We start from the raw sequence: 27017 nt of genomic DNA, 5'->3' as shown, positions 1-27017 counted from the left end.
GTGTGACAGTGAATGCAGCCCCATGACATTCCAGGTGATTACATCTGCGGCATCACCACAAGCAGTGATGGCGAGCCTTTCGGTAGCGGGCCACATGGCCAGCAAGCTGTCACCACTCAGTGAGTGTTCCGATGAGGTCTGCACTGCTTTAAGAATGCCTTGTCTTTCTTGAAAAGCTTGTTTTGGGTCGGGCCGTCCTCAGCTGCCTTGACGAGACCGCCGTCGGTGACCTGTGTCTTCTGCGCTGGGTTCTGCGTCCCCCCGCAGCCAACTCTCCTGTTGCTCCTCTCCGACTGGGCAAGGTATGATGACCCGTCGATTCAAGCCAGTCTCACGCATCCGCTGCATCATTAAAGAAGTGAGTGGACCCATTGGCAACTAGGAGCCGGGAATATGAGAGAGTTTTTTATGATGAGCTTGCGTAGCTGGCATTTGACAGGGAGGAAAGTGCTGCGTCTCTTCTGCACGCCTGCAGCGTAGCCTGGAAAGAAGAGGACCTGGGAGTTGTCAATCATGATGGATTACAAGCACCTGGTTTCACAGAGCACCACATCTCTATCTTTGAAATTCAACAGACAGAACTGGAATTGGAGAGGTCTTCCTACGGGCGGCAGCAGCCCTGATGGCATGCTGCGTGCACATTCCACTGCAAAATAAGGGGAGAGCGACTCAGCAGGCAGTAGGGATTTCAACCAGGATTCCACATAGGCGACCATGTCGTGCCCCTCTGCACCCTCCGGCAGCCCTGCAACATGGATTTTGTTGTGGCGGGAGCGGCCGTCCACATAATCCACTCTGTGTTCCAAAGACCGCAGTCACGCATTGAGTCCGATGTGACCTTGTCTTTATGGCTTTCCAGGAATACCCTGGTTTGAACTAGGGTCTCACTGATGGCTGCCACCGCTTGGAGCAGTGCATCTATTTTTGTTTCCAGTGTGGACTATCCCGAGTTGGTCGTCATAGCAGGTCAGGCTGGCTGCAAGAGGTCTGGGCTGACTGAGGGTTTGTGGCCCCTGTGCCAGCTCACTTTGTGCATTGGCCCTCTGCAGGTGGCATGTGGCTGTTCGGCAAAGGTGTAGCTGGCTCCCTCGTATACATCCGTGTAGGGCCTGTGAGAAGGAGGGAAGGGGGGGCTTTCCACATTCCCCACTCACTACTTAGGTTCACAGATTTAGGTGGATGTGTGTCACGATTATGTATACAACACCCCAGTGGCCACAGATCACTTCGGTTGGGCTCAGTTATGCTTATAATCCAGTGAAGCCGCAGGTGCAGGTTCTTTCCCTTGGGTCCCTGTATAGGACCCGACTAATCAGCAGTTCTTCTTTATGAGCCCAACCCATGTCTTTGGGTCGACCTGAGAGGTGGAGCGTGAGGTGGGATCAGCAGTAACCTTTGCTAGACACGTAATCTTGCTCATGTATGGAAGTCCACTAGTTACATAGCAGTACCCAGGCCATAGGTTCACCGTTCACAAATGCCTCATCTGGCCTCAGCCCTAATTGCTGCAGGATATGTCCAGCGTGAGCAGGCACAGTTCTCAGCCAGGCGGAATTGTGGACACGCTCTCAGTAGGGTGCTCCACCGCTTGCGCCAGCCATCCCACGTTGCGCCACTCTTGCCATCCAGGACAATGCATCCGAGTTGGCTCACTCCCCCACAGGCCATTACACAGCTTTGCCTCTCACCCGTATTGGTGGGTCTGGGTCATCCGATACTGGGGGCACAGTCAGCTCCCAGTACGGGCTGCAGATCGGGACCAGGCAGCCGCACATCACAGACCTGCCCCCTCCTAGGCTCCAGCATCATTGTAGGCCTCACTGCAGGTCCGGCCGGCCAGGGCAACCAAGCCCCGGATGGGCGTCTCCATTCCACAGGCCAGGCTCAGCTGCGGGAGCGCTTTGTCATTGCTGCGGCCCAAAGACAAGTCGCTGCACTGCTATATTGCCTCCAAAGTGGTGAGAAAATCACGGGCGGCAGGCGGATACGTATGCACCTCAACAAGGCCCCTTCAGGGGCCAGGTATAATCCCGCACGGGTCTCCTTGTTTGAGTCAAGCCGCTCTCAATGGGGCCCGCACGCAGGACCGCCCCACGTGGGAGAGAGTATCACCATCTCGATCTCTTCTTCACTTCTGGCACTCCGGCCTGGTAGGCCGGCCTCCCGACGGTGCAAGCGTCCCGCTGCTCCGGTCCAGGGTGGAGCAATTCCAGCAGCGGGGTGCCTGGCAGGCTCAGGGAGCTCAGGATCTGTACAGCCCCCCTGCTTAGGTAAGGGGGGGCGCGATCCAATTTACAGCACGCTGCCACAGACAGTGGTAAGTGGGGAGCAGCTTCATCTCAGCTGCGGTTCGCTGCGATGTCGCAGGTCCGGCTGGCCTGATGACTGCGTCTCAGCAAGTGAGGAGTCCTGCCCCAACTGGCGGCGCCTGCTGGGTTCTGCTGGATGCAGAGACACTCCGGTGCAACCGGTACAGTACAATGCTCACTGTCCGCTCTAAGAGAAGTAAAGGATTGCCAGGTCACGATGCGGAGCTACTTAGAATGCGTCCGCCATTATGGCTGGTTAGCCATGGCCCACCCCCCAGAAAACACTGGTCTTTAAATCCAAAATGGAGAAACTCTTTTCTGGAGTTTAGGATCTGGCTAAGCCATCTCACTGACAAGACTAACTTTTCCTAACATGCCCCTTCCAGCCCCTCTACTGATTCAATTACTGGGTCTCCTGCCTAGCCATGGGTGCAGGAAGTGGGGGTGAGCCTGTGTCCTGTCCTAACTTCTTTGAAGACTAGTTTGGCTACTCCACCTCCATTCTGCCTTTTGCTCTGCAGCAGCAGATCGCCTCCCACCAGATGTCCTTTGTCTCTATGCAGGTTACTGCACACCTCATCATGGCAGTTTGGCCTAGTCTGTCAAAGGCTGGCCAATCAGTAGAGGCTGTTCGAAGGCTGGATTTTTGTTAATCAGAAATGCAAATTCTATAACTTCATTTCTGTAATAGTTATAACTATTCTAACATAGGCAAGTTGTTGAATTTATCATAACTATTCTTTTAAGTCTTTGAATTATCATTTCAGCTTACTCCTGTCAATATGTATACTTTGTTAAAGTATTCCCATGTTAGCCTGTGGAGTCAGTGTGCTACAATGGAGAAGAAATAAAATTGTTGTTTTTCCCCTCACCAGGGCATAGAAAACATCTGTTAAAATGTCCATTTATAGATGCAAGGCACCCTACCCCTAGGGCCTTTAAGGAAGACCTTAAAAGTGACATATGCAAAGATCAGGCAGTTTAACACTATGGAAGTTCATTTCATCCCAAAGTCGAATTTTTCATATAATTAAATTTTAAAAGCAACCTGCAAAGTAGTACTACCTTCAAAATCACAGAAGATAACTAAGCATGGGCCAAGAATCCGTTCCGCTCGCGAAATTTGCAGATTTTCGGCAATTTCGTGATCCGCGAATTTCACGAAATTGCCACAAAATTCACAAATTCACTCACGGGCGGATTTTTTTTTTTTTATGCCCAGCTCACTCAAGGGACCAAAGTTACAGGCACACAGGGTCACTGGAGGCAAATCTTCTGGCCCTTTACACTGCTGCAGTGTAGGAAAAGCACTATACATCACCCAACGAGTTAGCACTTACTGGATTAGCCAGTATAAAGTACTCCAGTTAAGTAGAGGTATTGCACAAAACGGTGGCATCTTCGTGGATAACTATGCAGGGCAGGATTCCTTCTGGCACGAGGCTCCTGTCACAAAAATTAGACCTCAACAGGAAGCAAATACAGATATAAATGAAGCAGGTGCCCGAGTTGAAGCTCAAATTCAGTAACGTTTAAATCAGCCCAAAACATTAGTGGGCATGGTCGAGGCTGGCCATGTGTGCTTTAACCCCATATCTGCAGTCGAAAATTAGCTGTAATACTCGAGGGAGGTCTTTGCATCCATGAGTTTCTCAAGTGCAATCGTCGTGGAGTTCCTGTGACCAGGAGGCTGCTTTCTCCTCACCTGCTGCCCTGCTCGCTCTCTGACCCTTTATACACAAGAGGCATGTTAACACGCATAGAAGCCCCGCTCTTTGGCCCCGCTCCACACACTAGCGGTATCAAACGTCTTCCCGCCCTTTCCCAACTATGATGAACAGCTCACTCAAGGGACCTCGGCGCCTTTTGGCGTGGTGGCAAAGTTACAGGCACACACGGTCAGTGGAGACAAATCTTCTGGCCCTTTACGCAGCTGCAATGTAGGAAAAGCACAATACAGTACCCAACGAGGTAGCACTTACTGGATTAGCCAGTAGAAAGTACTCCAGTTGAGTAGAGGTATTGCACAAAACAGTGGCATGTTTGTGGATACCTTTGCAGGGCAGGATTCATTCTGCCACAAGGCTCCTGTCACAAAAATTAAACCTCAACAGGAAGCACTTACAGATCCGAGTTGAAGCTCAAATTCAGCAATGTTTTAATCAGCCCAAAACATTAGTGAGCACGGTCGAGGCTGGCCATGTGTGCTTTAACCCCATATCTGCAGTCGAAAATTAGCTGTAATACTCGAGGGAGGTCTTTGCATCCATGAGTTTCTCGCGCGCAATCCCGGTGTAGTTCCTGTGATCAGGAGGCTGCTTTCTCCTCACCTGCTGCTCTGCTCGCTCTCTGACCCTTTATACACAAGATGCATGTTTACATTCAGAGAGAGCCCCGCTCGTTTGGCCCCCACCACACACTAGCGGTATCAAATGTCTTCCCGCCCTTTCCCAACTATGATGGACAGCTCATTCAAGGGACCTCGGCTCCTTTTGGTGCGGTGGCATAGTTACAGGCACACATGGTCAGTGGAGACAAATCATCTGGCCTTTTAAGCAGCTGCAATGTAGGAAAAGCACTATACATTTACCCAACGAGGTAGCACTTACTGGATTAGCCAGTAGAAAGTACTCCAGTGCATATCACAAAAAAATCCGCGATTTTGTGGGAAAATCCACGAATTCGCAGATTTTTGTGAGATTTCGCGTGAATTCTCGGACCGCAGATCCGCAAAATTCACCCATACTTAAAGATAACACACCAGTGCACACTTAAGTTCAATAAGTTTACTGCACCTCTAAACCTACATGCCCTACCGTATTCTACGGGGTTACAGGTAGGTGGTCATACCAATTGTAATTTCATTTAACCTAATTACCATATACCTTTTGCAGAGAGCACTGGCCCTGGGTTTGATTGGCAGAGCCCAGGGAACAATCAGAGTCAGTAACCACCAGTATCAGTCAAAACATTGGGGGTGAAAAGAGCAAAAAGGATGACTTTCTCACTTGTATTAATTAGGCGGTAAGTAAAATTCCAACAGGGAGCAGGTCCTAATCCAGTCTATCTCATCAATATTAATGAAGTAGGTTGCAAATTGTGACTCACTCCGATTGGGGACCATCACTGGGGTGGTGGGCTCGTAGAGTCAGCAGAGTGTGCTTGTTTTGTTGGATTTTTTAAATTCAACATTCCAGTACATCAGATCATTTACTCCACAATAACAATTAGATCTGATCATATTTCGGTCAAACATCCTTGGTTCAAATTCGAATAGTAAGCACAAATAAATATTTACATAAGTTTACATTTTTTTAATGGTGTGAGGATTTATGGAGCAGTATTGTAGCTGGTGTAATTTGATATGTCATCAGTGATTTCATAAATATTGTTCTTTAATATGTCATGGGTGATGTAATATGTGAGGTCTTAAGCAGTGTGTGGTGGTGAGCAAGTTATAGTTAGCTCAATAGATAGTAATTGGAGAAATTCCAAATTTATTCTTGCTTTTAATGTTTTTTTTAATTTCCTTTCAAGACCTTCAGAATAGAATAACATCATTTTAATTTTAATTTTTTATTGGTATTTTTCAGTGATTTTTTTTTTTAATTATATTCAAGCTTCAGCACACATCCAACCCCCCCCCCCCTCCCCCTTGGGTAATCTGCAGCCATCACCTGTGCTGTGAACTGCCTTTGGCTGTGTGTAGTAAAGAGTTGGTAGCAGAGTTGGGCGTCCAACTGACCAATGGGTGCTCAATCCCTGTTGTGCAATGCCAAAGGACATGCTCAGGTAGGGGTTGGGTGCAGGTCCCAACACCCAGCAAGGCCCTGCACCAAACACCCATTGGGTTGGAAAACCACCCACTCTGTACAGATGAAAGATGTGTGTGGAAGAGGTTGGTTGCAGGTTTTTGAATAAGTCACAATTCCAATGCTTAGAACATACTGAGATGTTTTAGATGCAGGACATTTGTCTGTTGAACAATATTTTTATATTTCAGGATGCCCCATACTAACAGAAAAGAGGCTCATCTATGAGTAACTGCTTCTCCCCAGCTATGCAAGCTGGTCCATGGGCTTGCTGGTGGGAGGAGAAGGTAGTCTGATCAGATACCATGCAGGAATATACTGACAAAATAATGTTATAAGTTAGGGACATTGACAATCAGTCTGTTAAGTTGAATGGGGATCTCACCACAGTTAATGAATTTGTAATGCAATTGAATAACAATACTTTTAATTTACAGCTGAAATCTGTTTTTAACAAGTGCCAAGTGACATATTTAGAAGTCACAGTTAGTGCACCTAATGAGAGACTGGTCACTGTCATGTAACCCCACAGCAGGCAACAGCTTATCCATGCTTTGAGTTGCCATTCTCCTAGAGTAAAATGGATCATTCTGTATGGCGAACACTTCAGAGCAGGTTGAAAATGTAGTGAGCTTCAGTACTTTTGTAAAGAACAAAAAATTGTATTGACCCATTTTAAACAAAGAGGATATCCACAGCATACATTATTTGAGGCAAGCAAAAAGAATGAAGGATTGAACTGGGAAACAGGGAAGAATTACTAACTCCTTGAGCAAAAGGACAATACAATACATTTAATTACAGTGTTTAGCTCACAAGCTACTCACATTAGGAGAATATTAAACAAACTTTGGAAATTATTACAGACTGGCAGGAAATTAGTTAAGTTGATTGGACAAGAACCTCCACTTTCTTTCAAGAAGGGTAAGTCTTTACAAAACTCTTTATTAAGGAGTCCCTTACCAGTTAATAAAACAAAATCTTTTCTAGCTGAGATTATGGCTTTAGTACACTTTCTTAATGTAAAGTCTGTCAAAATGCATCCGTTAGAAAGACTTACAATACGCCTAATACAAAAAGAAAGAATAAGAATTAGTTCTTCACATGTATAAAACCGGATACAATTTATGTGCAAGAGTAAGTACCCTTGTGGCAAATCTTATGCAAAATGTATAAGCAAGCACCAGAGAGCAATACCTAAAAATGACTGGTTCTATCCTGTGACTATACAGTAGACATTTGGTCTGTTTCGGTACTTAACAAGTTTACAGAAAACCACATGGTGGTGACAGAGAGATTGTATTATGGCTGGTCAAGTCTCCATATATTAATAATTTGGGAATATATAGAAAGAATGGTTTGAATACTGATGAAGAACAAGTGGTTCTTAAAATAAAGGACTACACCTTTCAGTGCTTTTTTATTAGTTCAACATATATGTCTTTTTTAATTGATTTTAGTTGTGGATATGACACTAACAGAAAGATCAAATGAACTGCTCACTCTTATAGTTACAGATATCTTTGTTTATTCCCGAGACAGAGAGAAAGGTTATTTCTTTTCAAACTTACTGTTATGTTATTTGTGCACACTTGAGCTATATATCCCCTACATTAATTCTAAATTGGATTGTTATCCAATGTTCCACTTGGAGATTAATAAGTCTCATATTTTTAATGATATATATCATAAGCAATAAGCACAAATTAAGAAGATTGATATATTATATTCAGGGTGCACTGCTTTGAGGCAGATATAGTGTAGTGGATACTATGATGTCTTAACATGAAAGAGGTTGGGAGATTGAGATCGTTATCAGCTACAGAGTATCTTGAGTATACATGAGTTGCAATCTGTACTTTTTTCTTGGGACATTCTCTTTTTTGCAATAAGTGGATTTTTAGGTCCTTTCTCTTTGTTGATTAAATATTTAAGGAAGTGACCTAAATTTTAAGGTCACTTTCAGTTTCGAAGAAGTCAGTTGTGCCAAAATGCTCAACCATTTTGTTTCTCCAATAAAAAACTCTGTTTGAAGCTAACCTGCTGGAGTTCCAACTATTTGGAACTCCAGCAGTATATGTCTCTATGAATGGGCACTGCCTAGTGAAGTTGAGCACTGCATCTGTCAGGGTGGAGCAGTGATTTTAATCCACTAGCAAGAAAGCATATTTAATTTGATGTGTAGTTTTTTAGCATGCTGTACAGTAATGCTTAACCAATGTAACTTATTTTACATTATTTCAAACAATACAATATATTAAACAGTAATATGAACATGGTTTTAAATGGTTTCATTTGTTTTCAGTCTTTTAATTTATATGTATAGATAAAACATGTCCTTCTTCTTGTGGAGTAAGGATTACCCTGGACATAAAACATTTCTGTATTGCTTTTAAACCCAGAAATCTTTAAAATATTTTTAACATCTTGTTTATTATTTTATCAACACTAATAAATACAATGGATGTTTGCATTGATTTCTATTAGGTGAAATATTGTTTTTAATTTTAATTTTTGCACCATTTTCCCCATTTTCTTCATCTTTATGAGCTGTGAAGGTATTCACAGTCACGGTTTCCCTTTTCTGGTTTCTGATCAATATAAGAATATTTGTCATGAATTTCCTATTGGTTGAGTGGTGGGGGGAGATGTTTACACTCAGTAGCTGATTTAGAGGTTGGTTCAGAGGGTTCTCAGTTGCAACATTGAAGGAGTACCGTCTCTGCCAAACTCACTGTCCACCCACCTCTATATCATTGAGCGGCCCTTAAGTATGTTGACAACCAAGCCTACTCCAGCTACATTACAGGCATACTCCTCCATTGCCCTGACAGAGTAAACATTGTGGGAGTTCAGCCAGACAATCACCCACCCAATTTAGAGTTGTGAACCAATTGCTTTTTCTTTCTGTCTGCCACTGGCAGGTAAAGCCTGGTGATGAGAGAGAGTAGAAAAAAAGGATGACCACACCATGACAGAAAACTCTCAAGGTGTGGCGGTCAATAGTTTTGCTTTTCCCAAAACCAAACTCCTACTTTGGGAGTTTGTGAAAACGTAAAAATTAAAACTGTGTTAAAGTTTTGAGGAGCACTCATCCTGTTTGACAATGTTATCTGGTAGGCTTTTACAACATTGACAGGAACCAAGTGGTGATGGTTCCCTTCAATGTTAAGATTTGTTTGGAAGGGTGGAGGATGACTCTGGACTTCTTTGTTATCGCTAGTGTGCTGCTGTGAAGGATCCATCTTTTTAATCTGCTTGGCTGCATTCCTTTCTTTGCCGGTAGAAGCATCCTGTTGGGACGAGGTCCCAGGGCTACCTTCCTGCTCCAGCTGATTTTTCTGCTGTCGCCAACACTCTGGGAGAGGACTCCACCTCCCAGAGTGCCATTTGCCAGGTCCAGCTGCCATGAGTGAGGGGGAGGCGTGGTCACCACGCATATAGCACTGCCTCTCCCTCCGTGGCATGGGATTCTTTGTTATCGCTGGTGTGCTGCTGTGGAGGCTCCGTCTTTTTAATCTGCTTGGCTGCATTCCTTTCTTTGCCGGTAGAAGCATCCTGTTGGGACGAGGTCTCAGGGCTACCTTCCTGCTCCAGCTGATGTTTCTGCTGTCGCCAACACTCTGAGAGAGGACTCCAACTCCCAGAGTGCCATTTGCTAGGTCCAGCTGCCGCGAGTAAGGGAAAGGCGCGGTCACCGCGCATATATATCTCTGCCTTTCCACCCGCGGCGCAAGACGCAGCCCGGACCAAGGGCGGGCCCGTCTGAGCCCATCTGAGACCGGCAGCGGCTGGGCTGGGCCATCTCTCTTGCTTCCATTTCTCTAGCTGTTTGCCGACCATATCGCCGATACCCGGATAGTTAGCCATCAAGTCCCTGTACCTGAGAAAGGAGGTAGGCTTGCACCAACACCTACCAAACAGACACTGTTTGGACGCACAATACAAGCACTGGTATTTGAAGTCCTTGATAGGGAGAAAGGTTTCCTGGACTAAGTGCTGGACATATACCGCGATATACCACGAGCAAGAGGTATCCCTCTGTTCCTCTGTTCCTATTGTACCTTTATACACACCGCATAATTTTATTTTACTTATTTCATTTATTTTTTTCATTTTTATGTTTGTATTTGTTTTAGCTTAGTATTGGTATTATTAAAGGCATTTAAAGCTATGGGGTGGCGAAAGGTTCAAATGGGGTCTGTTGGGGCTAAATCAGCAGTTAGTTAATCTTCCACTGTTACCACAATAGAGTTCTTTCTGCAGAGAGCAGCTGCTGTTATTGACAAAGAGATTGAACTAGTGAATAGGCGTCTCTCCAGATCACCCTCTAACTGTTTGCACCCACCTACACTTAGATCCAGTGTGCCCCTGGTTGAATCTCCATCTGCCTGCTCCGACAGCTGCCAGGGGCAGCCTGCAGTTTCCTTTACTACTGAACCGTTACCATTTGTAAATGAAGCTCCCTTTCCGGCCCCCTCTCCGACCCCACATAGATCCCTCTCCCCAGTTGTAATAATTGAAAGAAGAGAAAGTATTGTTCCACTTCAAGGGAAGGACAGCACTAACACTGAATCCTATGACCATCCATTCGCTCTTCCAGACTAGTCAACTTACCGCATCGAGGGGAGTACAAAACGGAAACTCCAAACCCCCGGCGGTAAAGCAAAAAGACCAAAATTCACCTCGCCGTTAAACCTTCCACCAAATTTTCGGTGCCGTAGATGGTAGTCACAAACCCAGACACAACTATTATCAAGGCTTTTCAAGACATAATGACTACCCTGTTGGATACCAAACTGAGTCCTATCATTGAGAGGTTGACTGCAATTGAGAAATGTCTTGCAGGAGTTGCCCAAACTAATGCCTCCGCTCATTGCAGGGCTACAAGCGAGATCCCTGAATCAGAATCAGTAGCCAAATCTGACCTAACAACTCTGTTATATCACATGGAGGCCAGCAGCTTGCACAGCGCCATGCGGTGCAGTCAGCTCAAGGGGAGGCAGATGGCCCAAGGGGTGGTCAGACTCTTAGTAGGCCACTGGCAGTTCCTCAGCACAGGCGGGACCTCCAAACTTCTGCAGGCCAGCTGAATGGCCCTGCGGCACTGCCTGGGAAGGTTTGTCAGCACCCTTCTACCATTCACCTTCCCCCAGAATCCACCCCTTATGTAGTGTTCTTGGGGAATGTCCCGCCTCTTCCCCAGGTACAAACGAGGATTATAATAAAGTAAAGAACAAGGTACTCCACTGGTTATCAACCAATACCCCGTGGGTCCTGGTGTGGAACGTAGCATTATCATGGTACATCGAGTGGATTGGATAGGCAGTTCTAGAAAGCCGGGAGGTGGTGACTGTGTTATAGTTAACTTCAACAGGGCCTCTGTAGCCGAAACAATCTTGTCAGGGGACTTTTGTGTTGGACAATCACATCATGAGTCCATAATACAGGCACTTCCACTGAGTTTCTTCTATAGATCTGATTCACAAGGGTATATAACAGGGAATAACAACAGGGAATTTTCTCAAACCAAATGGCCTTATAAAAACTCTGTAGGCAGAAACCAAGGGTTCCCACAACAATCTTATAGTACAAGTTACTCATGGGGGCCTCACTTTGCTCCTGTCATGCCTCCTACCCTAGCATTAGCTAACAGATTCTCTATGCTATCGGGGTTGGAGGAATGCGATTGACTGGATATCCCTACCGAGACTGCAGTAGAGCCAATGCACCAACAGGGGACCCACTCAACCCTGGCAACCGAGATAGAGACATTGCAGATGGTTCACATCCATCAACACAAACAGAGGTGATTCCCTATGATGCGGACATTAATGTTCTATCATGGAATATAGCAGGCCTGGCAGACAAGTTCCAGGATCCTATATGGCAACATTTTGCTAGGCAGTTCTTAGTAATCTGGCTTCAAGAGACCTGGTTGGTGGACTGCAATCTGTTTTTGCAGGGTTTTAAAGCTTATTTTGTTCCTGCCCCCCGACAACTAGTGCCGGACAGTATCAATTGGTAGACACAAGTACACACCTAGTATAATGAATTGCTAGGCTGACAAACCATTAGTGTTTAGTCACTTGTATTTTTATGAAGAAAAGATTATGAAAAAAGTGCATTAGCATCAAAAAATACACACCACATTTACAGGGGTTCACAAGTACATTGAAAATACCATAAACAATACATTAAATCAAAACATACACATATAACAATTGTGATAACAATAAATATAGACAACTGTGTAATGCCTCAGAAATTTCTCTTTGTTGAGGCACCAATCCTGGATGCAAAATAAACAAGTGGACAGCTAAGATGATAAACTAGCCTACTTGTTTTTACCACCGCTAGATACACATAAATTGGTTTGTCAAATGGTGCAAAAATAGGAAATCACAAAACTATGCAGCAATGTAGAATTGTGTGTGAGTTTTATTCCTATTGTGCCCTGATGATTCAGTATCTGGGTGGAGCAGGACGCCGACGCGTTTCGAACCCGTTCACTAATTAGAGGGTTCTCCTCAGGACAAGGATTGGGGAGGTCGTTGTCGCTTATGCTGGAAAATATCAGGATGCTACCTTGAGGTAAAATGTACATGCATCTGTCCGGATTTGCCCTAGTGCCTGGAATCAATGAATGCGCCTTTGTTGGTGAGAGTTCAATTCCAAATTCGGGCACAAGCGGCAGCCGCCGCGGTAGTTCGAAAAGTTTTAGTTGAAGGATCAAAGCTGGGAGTCAGGCAACCGGCAGAAACAAACTGACCCGCGTTGTCAGTTTCTTTCTGCCGGTTGCCTGACTCCCAGCTTTGATCCTTCAACTAAAACTTTTCGAACTACCGCGGCGGCTGCCGCTTGTGCCCGAATTTGGAATTGAACTCTCACCAACAAAGGCGCATTCATTGATTCCAGGCACTAGGGCATTCCGGACAGATGCATGTACATTTTACCTCAAGGTAGCATCCTGATATTTTCCAGCATAAGCGACAACGACCTCCCCAATCCTTGTCCTGAGGAGAACCCTCTAATTAGTGAACGGGTTCGAAACGCGTCGGCGTCCTGCTCCACCCAGATACTGAATCATCAGGGCACAATAGGAATAAAACTCACACACAATTCTACATTGCTGCATAGTTTTGTGATTTCCTATTTTTGCACCATTTGACAAACCAATTTATGTGTATGTAGCGGTGGTAAAAACAAGTAGGCTAGTTTATCATCTTAGCTGTCCACTTGTTTATTTTGCATCCAGGATTGGTGCCTCAACAAAGAGAAATTTCTGAGGCATTACACAGTTGTCTATATTTATTGTTATCACAATTGTTATATGTGTATGTTTTGATTTAATGTATTGTTTATGGTATTTTCAATGTACTTGTGAACCCCTGTAAATGTGGTGTGTACTTTTTGATGCTAATGCACTTTTTTCATAATCTTTTCTTCATAAAAATACAAGTGACTAAACACTAATGGTTTGTCAGCCTAGCAATTCATTATACTAGGTGTGTACTTGTGTCTACCAATTGATACTGTCCGGCACTTGTTTTGTTTGTTTAATAAGAGTGGTCCAGCCGGTCAGGGACAGGACCCAGCCTTTCCCCTTTTTCCCCGACAACTAGTGGCAGAGCCAAAGGAGGTTTGGATATTTATATCTCCCTGACAGTGGACTGCCAGGTACAAACCCACCCTTTTTCTTGCCAGGGCCTTCAGGCCATCACACTTCAGAAGGGGAACAATACAATGAGCTTGATCAACTTTTATAACTCACTGAATAGCAAAAAGGGGGAAGGTAATATCATTCAGCTGAGTCATTATCTAAGGAAGTCTTGCGACCTCAGCTCACACCCCCTGATGGTGCTGGGAGATTTTAATATTCACCCCTGTGCAGACCCAAAGATTACAAATATGTCCGATTTGGGATGCCACAGAATGAGGGGGTTTCATTTTGAGCACTCACCAGTGTTTGTAGTGATCACAATTCCCTTTGTGTATACTTCTGTGGTGTATTTCTATCCAGCAAACCTAGGGGAAGGGCACCGGGAACCATGAGACCTATAGACAGTGGGCGCCGCCTTAAATTGTCCCAGATTGACCCAGATGCTTTCCACAGGAAGGTGAGAGATTCATGTGTAGCTGAGCTTGCTCTTTGTTTCCAACCAAAGAGTCTACCGAGGGATGTTCTTAGTGATTGTAGCGTAATTTCACGCAAAGCAGGGGAACTTCTGAGGGCTCCAGCTTGTAAGGTATTTAACTCAAACCCAAGATGGTTTGATTTTTCCTGCTCCTAGGCAGCACGTAAGTTAAAGGAAGCCTTGAAAGTTGTTCCGAGAAACCCCCTATATACACGCGTATGTCGCACAGAATATAAACAGGCTCTATCTACCCGTAGGAGCTCTCAAGGAGAAGGCATGGAGGGAGCTGCTAGAGTCTAGTACTTTAAGGAATGGCACACGGTTTCAGGGCATTGTCAATAGACCACTGTTCACCGAAGATACAGGCAATGTTCTAGGCTCCCACATCACGGAAGACGAATGGGTGGCCCATTTTCAGTCCATGTTCAAGGGTTTTATGGGTCATTGCGACCAGTTACCCCGGGCAACAAACACTGACTGTCGGGTTTTTGAGTTAACAGAGGTAGAGGCGGTAATTGCGGGCCTAACCTGTAACAAGGCTCCTGGACTGGACGGAGTTCTGCTGGACCTTTATAAATTGCATCCATCCTTTTATGCCCGATCCTGGTGGCTGTATTGAATGCAGCAGCCAGGGAAGGTAGCCCCGAATCCTGGGCCATCTCTACCATCGTGCCAGTGTTCAAAAAGTGGGATCAAAATAGTACGCACTGCTACCAACCTATTTCTCACCTCAACTCTGTATTTAAGGTGGTGGGAGGAGTACTATTGCAAAGATTATCTTCATGAGCAGAGGAGCATAATATCATAACTGACACCCAATTTTGGTTTCGTGCAGGGAGGTTGACGGTGGCCCAATGTTTAAACCTCTACCTGATCCTTGGCAAGTATATGATGGCCCGCCGAGGTACGATCTACATGGCCTTCATGGACCTTTCTTCCGCGTTTGACTCTGTCAACCGGGTCAAGCTGTGACAGTCCATGAGGGCCATAGGGGGTGGAGGCCTCCATTGTGGACTTTCTAATGGATCTGCACAGGGACACTAAGGCGAACATTAGATATGCACAGGATCATCGGGTTTCCAGGGAATTCAATATTGAAAGAGGGGTAAGGCAGGGCTATATTTTGCCCCCATTCCTGTTTAACCTTTACATTAATGATCTTGAAGGAGCCTTGGTAGCTACGGGGCCGATATTCCGCACGTGGGGTGCTGAGGTCTCTCCGTCCTCCTATACATGAATGAAACTGTCCTCATAGCAAGACTTCTAGAGGACTCCAATCCCTATTAGATGCATTCCTGAACTTTATGGGGTCCCATGACTTAGCCATCAATAAGGCAAAATCCTATGTCTTGCAGATAGGGGCTCATCCTACGAAAAAGCATCCTTTCTCCGTAGGTTCCGCAAAGGTCCCCACACCGTCAGTTTTTTCATATCTGGGGGTCAAGCTGGATGATCGCCTGCAGTGGCGGCGTCTTATTCAGAAGAAAAAGGGGGAGCTCATCAGAATAACTGCCGCTATTTTCAACTTTGCTGCTAAGATGGGCAAGCGCCATATTGCAGCCATGTAGAAAATGTGGGAGGCCAAAGGTGTATCAACTGCATGCCACTGTAGAGAAATCTGGGGGTATACCACAGCCGATGCGCTGCAGGTGGCAGAGAGTAATTTTTGTAAGCGCCTGCTGAGAATGCCAACCGGTTTATCGAACCTGGTATCCCCCATGAAGAATTGGGGGCCCCATTTTTATGTGATACTCTTTTATTGCGCCCTCTAGGGTTTTGGCTTAAGTGTTGGCCAAACAAGGAGCTAAAGCTTACCCAGCAGATCTTAACGGACTGTATGAACCTGGAACATATGTCTAGAATTCCATGGTTGAAATATGTTAGAGGTCCCTTTACAGAGTTGGGGAGTCCGGAACTCTTTTTAAAACCTTCTACTATAACAAAAAAGGATGTGGAATTGGTAGAAAAAGATTTTTTTTTTACCAGGAAGCTAGAAAGAGACGAACAGGAATTATGCAAACCTAGCGTCCGTAAATCTCTGACCCTAAAAACTCATCCATCGACTGAGCCATACCTTTTTGGAACATTGACCATCCATGAGGATTTTTTATTGTCCAGGTTTCGGCTTGTTTTTTCCATCTGTTATTTGCTGTTCTGAAAGGGTGTAGCAGAGGACAGGTGTTAGCACTCTGTGGCTGCAACAACTTGTCTCCACAGGATCTGCTACACTTTATGTTCTGCTGCAAATTCAATGAAGTACCTCAGAGACATTTTTTACTCCCCCTTTTAAAGAGGCTTAATTTTAACCAGGTTCGCCCAGCACTTTTGTATTTGCAGCTGTTGAAACCAGACTGTATATTTTTTATAGTAGGCTACCTGAAATCTTTGGTGAGAACCAGGGTTTGCCTGGAATATTAGTTATTTTAGGGGGAGAATGTATTCACAGTTTTAAGGTATGACTCATGTGTATTCTCTTTTTTAAGTACAGAAATATATTTATTGTACCTGTTAAGTTTTACTCGTAACCATTGGTGGGAGCATGGACCTGTTATGAACCTCCGCTTTCTCAGTGGGAGATGTTATTTCTTTTTTTTTTATATATAAACTTACGGCCCATGTGTTTCTGCCCCTTGTAAACTATATATATCTCTTGTTTTTATGTCTGTGAACTGTACATTTTTAATGTACTTCCTTTATGAGAAGACTATATATATTGTAACTTTTATGGTTTTTACATTGTAAAACCGAATAAAGTTTATGAAATGACTCTGGACTTGGCAGGCGGAGGTACTTCAGGCTGGTGGTGGCAATGTCCTCCATCATCCTGATGGAGTATGTGCCATCTGCCAAAATATAAATCAGCTCTGACAAGTTTGGGGGCAAACAAAAACACCATCGACCAACTCACCCGGATCCCGCAGACACCGCTGCTCTCCCCGCTGCCGCTCTGGTCATCGCTGTCACCGAGCGGGGAGAGCCAAACTACAACACCCAGCAGCCCTTGCTGGACCGGGACGCCGCCTACCAGCTGCTTTCGCGCCCGGAGGCGCATAAGAGGAAGCTGACTCTCCGGTGGAGCGGGAGTTGCTGACAAGTTTGGGGGCAAACAAAAACACCATCGACAAACTCACCCGGTCCCCGCAGACACCGCTGCTCTCCCCCGCTGCCGCTCTGGTCATCGGGTCGCCAAGCGGGGAGACCCAAACTACAACACCCAGCAGCCCTTGCTGGACCGGGACGCCGCCTATCAGCTGCTTTCGCGCCCAGAGGCGCATAAGAGGAAGCTGACTCTCCCGCGTCGTGGTACCGCACGCGGGCGGCGCCGGGAGAAGCCCGGGACAAGGGACAAGGGCGGGCCGTCTGCGGCCGTCCTAGGCAGACTGAGGCAGAGCATGGGCACCCCCTTTACATGTGACAATTTGGACCATCGCTATTACCAAGGTTCTGTGCATATTTGATAAATTGACTGTCCCCTGATATACAAGGCAGTGTGGGCCACTTTCGTGTCGTGTTGTTATATATTGCACTATCTACTAAGGTATTCTGCAGTTAGCAATGGGCAAAAGAAAGGCAATGGAAGGGGAGGCCCATGTTACTACAACTGAAAAAAATGAAGAAATCTAAGAAATCGCTATATGCCGCCTCGAATTGTGTAATGTCAAGCATTGAATCTATTGTTGAAGACTGTGAGGACATTTTACTGATGGCCCCTACTCCAGAAAACATGGATAACCCTGACCCCTTGGTTGAACGTTTATTGCAGAAAAAGAGTAAAATAATCCCAGCTATTTTCTCTAAGAGACCAAAATCCAATCGCTCAGTAGTTGAAATGCACCCTAACCCTGTTAACCCTGTTAACCCAATTGAGGCTAATGTTACAGAGGCATTAAGAGGGGTAAATATGAGTGTTAATACCGAACTTTCGGATACATCAACTGGAAATATAGAAAGGTCCTCGCAGATAATTGCATGTGATATTGGCATCACTTGTACTAACCGCTTTCCTGTATTGGAAGGGGAATCCAGGGAATTAAGTGAGGTTTTATCACAAGGGCCTGGGGAGGCTGCTGAAGCTGTGCATAACCCAGGTGAATGCTCTAGATGTTCTAATTTTAATAATTTGATCATGATAAAAATGGAAAGCCTTGAAAGGGATATAGCTTTCATTAAGAAAATCACAATGAATTTTTTAAAACGGGAGGAACAACATACACCAAACACCACACATCCAGTGTTAGTACCCAGTAAAAACCCCTAGTTTGCGGGCGGCCCCACTAAATCAAACAGTATGAATGAATGAATGAATTAATGAAGGAATGAATGATATTTATTGTTGGTTACTGAAAACCATTACATAAAACCAAAAATACAAAAGTCATCACATTACAAAAGTTAAAATCAAGAAAATTTCAAACAAATCAAGTTGTATAGTTACTCCAAGAATGCCAAGATGCCAAGGAAAATGTTCATGAGCCGGCTAAAGACTCTTTGGTCCGACCAGTAGAAGACATCAGCATTGCCCGTGCTTGGAAGATAAATTTCCCAAAGGTGGCCATGTGCATTACCGTGGACAGGGAATTAAGGTGAAAGATCCCATCCTTTGCAGAGCGTAACTCAGAAAATCTAAGTAGCGGCCTAAGATAGAGACTACGGGGCAATCGCAGGGCTGGGCAACAGAAGAGAAGATGTGCTGCCCAGCCCTGCGGTTGCCCCGTAGTCTCTATCTTAGGCCGCTACTTAGATTTTCTGGGTTAAATCAAACAGTAGGTGTGGCCCTATCTAAAACGAACGCACGAACAGCCCCATCATGTGTCTCTAAAACCGTAGTAGAGCTACGACCTAAAATCCCAGCTCATAATCCCCTAGCTAAAACGCTTCCTAGGCAAACCACCTCGGGTTCTTATGCTTTAGCAGCAAAACGGAAGGGACCAACACTACAATATAGAAACTTGCAGGGTGATAAAAAATATCATAACAATATGGTTGAAACAACCAATTGGAGTAACAAGCAGATAAACACACTACATAGATCCCCTTCTGGTATTGTCTACATGACTGGGGTCAAGAAGCTGGGAGCTGTAAACACGTATGAGAATAGCGAATCTATACGCAATAAAGCCATCCATTGGCTTCGCCATGTGAGAGGGTGCAGATCAGTTATTAGGGAGGACATGATTAATGTTAAAATACTTTCTTTGCCTTGCTCATTGACAGACTGTATTGAGTTACAGTTTGGCAATACAGCAATTGGAGATAATTTAGTAGCTTTAGAGTACAGGACATGCCCACCCAGGAACTCTAACATACAAATTAGATACGCACCCCTATGGTCCAAATCTATGCCCGAGGAGGTATCGGGTCTCAATAACATAGACTGACCATTAAAGGATAACTACCCGAATAGTGTTACACAAACATACAATATGCATAAGCCCGAGTGTCAGATCAATTCCATCACAAGTCCACTAGACATGGAGGCTACGAAGACTAATGATGAGATTGCCCCTCAGGTGGAGGAAAGTCCTAACGAAATGGTCAACGCTCAATATCCCCTAATAACAGCACCTGGAAGTCCAGCCTTATAAGTAACTAATTTAGAGAGGACTACTAACACAAATATTATCAAACTGCTTTCCTGGAACATAGCGGGGCTTCAAAAAAATATGGCAAATCTCCATCAAGGGCTCCCATAATGGAAGCACGATGGAGCTATTTAATATTTATGCTAGAGGCTCCCCTGGAGGTCAAACTTCACCTACCAAAGCCTTACTTTAGACGGCACTGGCAGGTATTCCCCCACTGTCTAGCGGTATTGTAGGGGGAGATTTTAATTGTACATATGAACCCCTAAGCGAAGAAAACCTCCTGGGACAAAATGAAGAGGATTCTAGACAGTCTATTCTGCCTCTAGCTATAGTGCCAATTAGAAAATGGACGCCAAGTGCGATCCAATTAAACGCCCTAACACTAGAATATAACCTTCGTGCCCTGAATGGTAGGACAACCTCAGCTTTAAATGGCAAAATGACTTATAACCGACTTAGCTGCCCATCCCGCATTGATTACATTCTGCTCGATACTAGTTCCTGGAACAGACTAGTTGATATGGAAGTCAGTCAGTCACAGGATAGTGATCACAATCCACTCTGCATGGAAATAAGATGGGGGGATGAGAGAGAAGCATCAAATGGTCCACTTATGTATACAAAAGAAGAAGTCCCATCTAATTGCGAACGCAGATTAAAGTGGAACAGGGAGATGTGCCAAGAAGATATTTTGACTTGTATTAAAGAATTAGTAGAGGCAGAAACTAGGGAGCTCCTATCCCATACTTCCGTTCAGTCACCGGAACAAAGTCTAAATTTTTTAGACTCCTTTTAGAATCTAATAGAAACAATTGGCTCATTTTTTACTATAAAAGACACCAGAGGGCCAAGAAAGAAGAACCCAATAAAAAGTGGCTCCCTTTGGTACACGACAGGATGTAGGGAAATGAGAAGGTCTATACCAAATGCCATTAGGAGAAAGTACGCCATAGCAGTAAGGACTGCTAGAAAGGAATATGATTGCATAAAAAGTGCAAAAAGAAGGAATGGGAGGAAGATTATTGGCAACAACTTAAGATCGCTGACGGCCAAAAGAACTCCACCCAGTTTTGGAACAGGATAAACAAACTTGACAGGAGAGGAGCAGAGCCCCTCCCATACCACATAACTGAGCAGCAATGGTTTTTCCACTTCTCAAATTTGTATTGTGGCGAAGATAAGCTAGTTCAATCATGGAAGGCACAAAATGATTTCATTCATGAGGAATGTATATCTGTAGAACCCTTTGCAGCTTGGGAAGTTTCTGATGCTATCAGGATTATAACCCCCTCTAAAGCGCCAGGCCCAGATGGTTTACCGGGCGATTTGTATATACATGATTCCAAGCTGTGGTCTGAGTTTATTGCTCCCCTAATGAACAAAATCCTCTATGGATATCCGGTCCCAGACTCGTGGAGGGGCGCCGAAGTTGTCACAATCCATAAGAAAGGCGATAAGGAGGACCCTGCCAACTATAGACTGATTAGTTTAATAGATGCAGTTCAGAAAATAGTTGGCAGGGTCATTATAAATAGAGTAGGTATGTGGTTAGAAGAAGGTTAGAAGAAGGGAATATACTGTCCCACTTTCAGGCGGGTTTCTGCCAAAATGTGGGCACAATGAATCAGGTCTTTAGGTTTTGAGCAATATACTGGAAATCAGTTACCATTATGAAGGGGAATCTATATCTGGCATTTATAGACCTTAAAAGCGCCTTTGACTTGGTGCCTCGCGATAAACTCTGGAGGGTGCTGCTGGAAATGGGGTTTCCGCATTACCTTCTGAAGTTTATAGCCAAACTTCACCAAGATAACTATGCCAGAATTAGATGGGGGAATCAGAGACAGCTAACAGGGAGGGTGCCAGTGAATAGGGGGGTACGTCAGGGCTGTGTAATGGCCCCGACATTCTTCTCCCTCTTCATCAATGGGGTGGTAGACCATTTGAAGGAGGACAATGCCGATGCCCCGGTTCTGGCAGGGGAGAAAACACCTACTCTCCTCTTCGCAGATGACATCCTCCTGCTGTCCAAAACCCCCTCGGGGCTGCAGAAGCTCCTAGACAGATTTAGTCTGTTTTGTGTTGAACGTGGGCTGACCATTAACACATCCAAAACTAAGTTGATGGTGTTGCCCCCCTCAAAAAAAGCTAAGAAAATCAATATTACCCTTAATGGGTCGCCTCTTGAGGTGGTGGAGGATTTTGACTACCTGGGAATCAGAATTAACAATAGAATAAAATGGGACTCCCACGTTGCCAAGATGCTGTTAAATCTGAAGAGGGTCTCGGGTGCTATCTTGAGGAGCCACGTATGTCAGTTAGTAGGCCAATAGCCGCGGCTCTGGCTGTATATGAAGGGAAGGCGTTGTCCTCCGCAGTCTATGGGTCGGAAGTGTGGGGATGCGAAAATGTAACTGATTTGGTCAAAGCTGAGAATAAATTCATTAGGGACTTAGTCTCCCTCCCTATCTCAACCCCATTGAAGCCCCTTTTTCATGATATGGGCAAACGCCCGATCTTAGACATAGTTCACGCTCGCCCTGTGCTGTTCTGGGTGCGCCTGAGAAGGACCCCAGAACTAGCAAATTTTGCATTGGTGATGAACGAATTGATAGCCCTGAATAGTGTGAACAAAATACAGTGGCTAAATAAATTGAGAGAAATGGTCACGAAATTGTGAATGGTTGAATCCTGGACTTCACAATCCCCTTCCCCTAAGCAAGTTGTTAAGAAAATCTATTGGGAGTGGGTCCACACCGAGGAACAGAAGAGCGCAAAATGGGGAGCTCTAAGCTCACAATTTTTTGAGCATAAGCCCACTAGCAGATTTGAACCCCTATTAGATTTTATTCAAATACCAAGAGATAGATCAATTTTCTTAAAAATGAGGTATGGGATTCTACCCCTCAATAAACTAACCATGGGATGGAAAGGAATATGGGCTTCGGATGGTACCTGCCCAAGCTGTCCATGTGAGATCGAATCCCTACCACACTTCCTCTTTGGTTATAAAGCATACAAGATGGCAAGATCAAGATGGCTGAAACCAAAATGCAGGGATTTGGGGGTTAGAGATTTCAGGGTCGCCCTCCGCATTCTTTCAACCAATACAACATCCTTGGTTATTGTATGCGGAGTTGCAAAGTACCTATCAAGTGCCTGGTTTACTCGTACCAGATTGTTAACTACTACTAAAGAATAGACTTTGCTTGTACAGAAAGCCAATATGTATATTACTGTTGTTGCACCCTAGTACCGTCACCAGAACTGTTCTTTTTTTTTTTTTAAATGTATATAGTATTTCAATTTTAACTGTATTTTATTCTATGAAATTGGATATCTTTATCATATATGTCATTTTTTACTAATTTGAATGAATGTATGTACTTTTATGATATGACTATATCGAATAAAGTATTTCTACTACTACTAAATCAGCTCTTTAGTTAGGGTTGTCAAAGGACATGGATATTGTTTTATTGGATTAGTTTTTAGTATAGTATGTTTTTATTAGTTTACGTTATTACAGAGTCCTTATTGTGAAATGTTATGTTTATTTGTATGTTACATGTGTGTTGTATGTAGTTAGCATTGATTTTAATGATTTCTTTAAACTGTACTTTGTTTTATTTTAGGGATACAAGTTTTTTTTTGGGTGGGTGCATATGTTTCTTCCTTTACAGGTTTCTATTTGCAGATGTTGGATTTTATTTTCAACCTGGTTAGTTTTTTTCCAGCGAAAGCGATTTGGTAATTATGTAATCAAAAAATTATTTTACTTTTCTCTAGATTTACGCTTTTCCTGGAATGTTTGTTTATCTTTTTCTATTTTTTAAGGTTTTGAATGGATTCTCTGTATTATTGGAGTTGTATTTGATGTTCTATTCCTCACTGACTTATTTTTGCATGTTTTAATAATTTGTTTGGCATTGTATTGTATGATTATTGTTTCACTGACCAAGACTTCACTTGCAAATTTGTGTTGTCTTATTTTATTTAATTATGCTTTTGCATGGGTGACATTGATTTTTTTATGTTATGTTTGTTTATTTGCTGTCTATATTTATGATTTTATATTGTTAGCATATTTTTATAGGTGATAGAAAACTGTTTATTTAAAATATTGTTGGGTATTTTACATTGTTTATAAGTATGTAGGGTCTGCATTACAGTCAGGACAGTTATTGCGCTGGAAGTCGTACCTTTCCTTCACAAAACCTACCCTTGGAGGCTTTTTCCTCTTTGCATCTGTGCTGCAGAACGCAGCACACGTGAAAAAAGGAAATAACGAGAAAAAATAAAGATTTTTCTCCTTGTTATGCAAGCTTCAGGCAGGCGTACCATTTTGGTGCAAACCCATGTCTCCAACTGTTGTAAACATGGCTTTCCGTCAAAATATATGGTTGCTTACACTGGAATGCCCATGCACCGTCCATGGAAAGTCTACCTGATGAAAAGTAACAGCAGCGCAATGAGCTGTGATACATTGCATTTTCTTACAAAGCCACCCAAATCGACATCTGCGTGGCTTTGTAAATGCCAAAAATGGATTTTGCATTGGGCTGCGTCAAAAAAGAGACCTCCAAATGAATGCAAAATCTTTGTAAATCTGGGCCTAAAAATTTTTAAATTCCTGATCCAAAACATAAACAAGTTAAAACCTGTTAGTGAAATCAGGATGACAAGAAAAACAGACACAGCACTGACTGGCCCCCATACCCAACTACCAAGCCAAGAATGTAGGGGCATATTACCAACAACTAGCGATAATTTTTGTCTCTAACTTGTTTAGAGACAAAAATTATCGCCGCACATCGGCGATTTTTATCGCAGATAAACCTTGCTATTAGCAAGGTTTATCGCAAATGCGATAAAAAACGGCCGCAATGCACGAATATCGCTGAAAAGTCAGCGATATTCATGCATTATCGAGCAAATGCTCTTAGCCATGTTATCCACCTCCCATTGGATAACATGGCTAAGAACTGCTCAGGGCAGGTGTTAGCTTTTGGAGATATTCGCGCTTAGCGCAAATATCTCCAAAAGTTAGTAATAGGAGATAGCGATGTTAGCAACTGTTTCCAGTCGCTAACATCTTGGCACGCCCACTTTGCATGTCATTAGTGATAAATATCACTGACATGCAAAGCGGGGCCCAAGATGGTCGCTATCTCCTTTTAGCTGACACTAACTGGTGTTAGCGACAGCTTGGTAATAGGGAGATAATTTTATCTCCGCTTTCTTGGCTTTTAAAGCCAAAAAAGCGGAGATAAACCCCCTTGATAATATGCCCCGTATTTTTTTGAGGGTGTCACACGCCAAACACCCCCTTGAAGCATGAAAGGGAATCAGGACGATGCAGCCTTGGTATTCTGCACCACAACTTTCAGCAGCACCGGCAACAGCATTCGAGCAAAAGTTTGGGCCGTGGCACCTGTTATTTTACAAATTAAGCAATGCCGCTGACATGCAGTTTTTATTTATATCGTCATGTTCAGGGAAGAGAAAGTAATGGTTTCCCGAAATCATCTAATATATACAAAGTGTGTACTGCTGTCATGATTCTGCATATGACGTACTATGTTGGGGACTGTGAAAATTTATCGAGAAATGAATTTTTTTTTTATTTGATTTTACCACCTATGAGTGATGTCAATACATTCAAAGAAGACACATAAAACAGATAATATGTACTTGTTGACATATATAAAATTGACCGACCAGGACATTTTTATGTAATGTAGGTTTCAGTAAAAAGCTATTTGCTCCATTCACCATTAGGCAAACAAGAACATTGTCACAAAAGAGCATTAGCTCAAGTGTTGCTCCAATGCAAAGCCCATGTAGTTAATCGGCTTCTAATGTTTCATACCTTGAAGACACACAAATGGAATTTTAGAGCTCTTGTTTTTATGAGGGGACGTCACACCTGCCTAATTGTGTTTTCTGGTAATTGGGTCTTTAGCACCCTATGTGTGTTCCATTTCTGTTCATGACCAAAGTGTAACATTAATTAATCGGTTATTTAATTAATACATTTTACTATTCCTTATTGTATGAACGTTTTTGTTATTTTTACCAACAGAGGTTTAGTTGCTCATAATATTGCACTACCAAAATGACCAATAAACAGAGGTTGGTTGACTAAGTCTAAAATTACAAGTATGTGACTATATTTTGCCTCTCTTCAAAATGCAACGCTTATTTTAAAATGGCTCCCTTCATTTTACACGGCTAAAAACATGAATAAAAATTCTTATTAGGTAAAGCTATCGCATGATGTCGTCCAACAAATTACACACGATAAAACTTAGCGAGATGCCTGACTGACTAATGCAGGTGCTTATAGGAACTGTATAGATTAAAAAGCTTTCAACTAATTTCATTTAAATAATGTTTATCACGTGCATTTGCATAATAAAAGAGCTTTTTTCTTTGTACACTCTTCAGCAAATAATTACAATGATAGATCTCCATGAAAAAGAGATTTATTCAGCGCGTGCAGATATCATTGCACAATAATTGACATTAAAAGATTTATAGGCACATTGCGCAATATTTCGTAATTACCATGTCGCATTCTACGGTACCCAGTATCGAAACTTGTGCAGCGTACACTGAACAAATGCAATATATCTGCACATTTCGCAGGCAGTAAATAGAACACTGAACATATTCTATATACATTTTTCCAGTACTTCTCTTTCAAAAATTCATTTTAAGCAGCTAATAACTTAGAATTAAACTTAATGACCTCAACAATAGACGACTAATTTCAAGCAATTGTTGCATTGAAAGGTGTCCTTGCATTTTAAGCGATTTCACTATGTCGGACATGTAAACGGGGCAATACTAAATGTAGTCCCCCGGTAGGTACCTCGCAGCAGGATTTGGCCTGCCCTTTTTCTTGGAGCATATTTGTAGAAATTCAGAATTTTGCCGAGGCAAGGTTTCTTTTGATCTGTAGTAGCAGGAGGGGAATTATTTTTTATATTATCAAGCTCGACTACCAACGCAAAATCACTCACTCCATTCTTCGCACATCATGTTCTACTGTGCTGCTGTAGGTTGATAATATACACCAAGATATACTTGAAAGCGTTATTTTTTAAATGACGTAGTGGTACACTTATACCATATGATAACATAAAGAGTAGTTAGTTCTATAGGAAC

This window comes from Lissotriton vulgaris, chromosome 8 (assembly GCF_964263255.1).
Source record: "Lissotriton vulgaris chromosome 8, aLisVul1.2, whole genome shotgun sequence".
Classification (NCBI taxonomy): domain Eukaryota; kingdom Metazoa; phylum Chordata; class Amphibia; order Caudata; family Salamandridae; genus Lissotriton; species Lissotriton vulgaris.
This window is presented reverse-complemented; position numbering follows the sequence as displayed.